This window comes from Suricata suricatta, chromosome 1 (genome assembly GCF_006229205.1).
Source record: "Suricata suricatta isolate VVHF042 chromosome 1, meerkat_22Aug2017_6uvM2_HiC, whole genome shotgun sequence".
Classification (NCBI taxonomy): domain Eukaryota; kingdom Metazoa; phylum Chordata; class Mammalia; order Carnivora; family Herpestidae; genus Suricata; species Suricata suricatta.
Genome location: NC_043700.1, coordinates 43,476,630 through 43,479,172, shown reverse-complemented (window position 1 = coordinate 43,479,172; position 2,543 = coordinate 43,476,630).

The following is a 2,543-nucleotide window of genomic DNA, read 5'->3' as shown; positions in this document are numbered from 1 at the left end:
AAGCAACATCTCTTGGAGGTTCTCTACTCTCATCTTGATTTTGAGAGAGATTTTGAGGCTGTAGATTGTTGTGTTCTTTCTGTATTGCTGCTAGGATCAGCTCTCTACAAAATAGTTTTGGAGGCCCCCAACTTTGCTCAGAACTTGCCCACTTTTTCCTTTTGATCTCCATCACAATACAGATACTTGCCTTCTTGAGCTTCCTTCGGCCTCTCTCTTCCTCAGTGTTGTTCCCACTCTCCTAGCTGGTGACTTGATGAGCAACCCCCAGTCCCTCTTAAAAACTAAAGGAGTGTATTCATGATGGAGGCCCAGGAAGGATGACAAATGGTGCAAAATACATTTGAAATCAGAAATGAGAAGCAGACCCCAAATGCTTACTCCTGTACTACCTTTGTGAAGAGAAACATAAAGGAAAGGGGCATGAAATCCAAGTGTGTAAAGAGAATAAGATGCATAAAGAAAGATATTTAAATTATAACAGTAAGGGGAAACGTCCACAGAGAAATACTGAAATAAAAATGAGCATTTTCCTGTCTGGCTATGAAAGAAATAGTATTATAAAGTACTCCAAAACGACAATAATCAAAGGAAACTTGTAATTCTCTTTGTAGATGTTAATTTCAGCCTATTAATTGTGTTTTAAGTGCATCGAAAAGAACACTAGATTCAGAATCAGGAGCTCTATGTTCCCCTGTGACTAATTCTACTACCTTTGGAAAATCACTTAGTTTCTTGGCTTTAGTGCCAAGATTGTCAGACTGTTTGAACCCTAAGAGTCTTTTTAACACCGACATGCTATTTCCATGCTTTCACTAGTTGTTTTTACCCTTTTCTAAAACCTTCATTATAAGTAGGAATTCTGATTTGACAGGATAATTAATTGGGGATTTTGTTATCACTCTCATATTTTTCTTTATTTCTAATGGCAGGTTTATCAATAATATGCATAGTGAACATCATGCAACAAATGGAACAAGAGCCATAACAAGTTGACTCACTCTGTCACCCAGAGGGCAAAGCTATTCCTGGGGAGTGGGAGCCCCAGAGTGAATACCGGATGTAGTCCTTTCTTCTCTTTATTCTGATAATCACATTACTTAGCTAGTGACATTGAACAAATTACATAATATTCCTAGACTTTTAATTTCCTCATGATAAACTAAGGATGAGAATGGTTTTTACATAAAGTTGTTGTATGGATTAAGTGAGATAATTAATGAATTGTGTTATTGAAGAGTTGACATTATTTCTTACCCTCAACCTAACTCTTTCGTAACAACTTTAAGAAATGCACTAAATTCAGCAAGGTCAAAGGTTTAAAGAACATAGACTTAAAGCTAAATGGTGGCAGGATAGAAAATGAAATGCCATATAATGAGATTTTCTCCTATTGGATATAAGTAGGCATAAGACTATAGACCTCATGGGGTGCCTGAGTGGCTCAGTCAGTTAAGTGTCTGACTTCAGCTTGGGTCATGATCTCACAGTTTGTGGGTTCGAGCCCCACAGTGGTCTCTGTGCTGAAGGCTCGGAACCTGGACATGGTTTCTGATTCTGTGTCTACCTCTCTCTCTGCCCCTCTCCCACTCATGCTCTGTCTCTCAAAAATAAAATAAAACATAAAAAAAAAAAAAACTATGGCCCTCATGATTCCATTCATTAATCCCATATTCCTACACAACTATGTCACACTTTCTCCTTACACCTCAACAAGCTGCAATTGTCTTCATCTTTAAACAAATTATAGTAAGTTTCTTGTTCTCACACGACTATCCAGCAGTTTCAATATTTTTTTAATCCCTTTACAACAAAATGCTCTCAAATAGTTATCTATCTACAGTCACTGCTCCTGATTCTTCATTCTTTCCTTAAGCCACTCCAATCAGGGACATGAGGCAATATCTTTTGTCCCCACTACTTACTGAAATTACTCATCAATGTCACCAATGACTGCCAAATTTTAAATTCAATCATCAAGTCTCATTCTTAACTTCACTTCTTCACCATGTTTGGTTTGTTATTTTAGCCTTTCTTTGTCTTTATCTTTTTTATGACACATTTTCATTATTTGACTTCTAGCCCTGCTCTTTCCCCCTCAGTAGCCATTTCTTCTTGCTTTTCTGCACTCCTTTATCCTCACACCCTAGACTTTTAATCATTGGAAATTCCTAGGGCTCACTGTCTACACTTATTCCCTTGGGAATATCAACAAACCACATGTTTTAAAATCTTTTGCTATGTGGTTGATTGCCAAATTAATGTCCCAGAGACATTTTCTTAGTTTCAGTTGTTTATTTGGCATCTCCATTTTGATATCTACTGGGCACTGCATATTTAATTTATACCAAAACAAAACTCTTGATCTGCTTCCCCAAAAGTGTTCCTCTGAATGTCTTGCTCATCTCAGGAAATAACAATGCTATAGATCAATATAGCCACTCAAGCCAAAGACCCTGGTGTTGTCCTTGGCCCCTCTCTCTCACACTCCATACGTAATCTGTCAGGACATCCTGTTGGCTCTTTGTTCAGCATGTACTCAT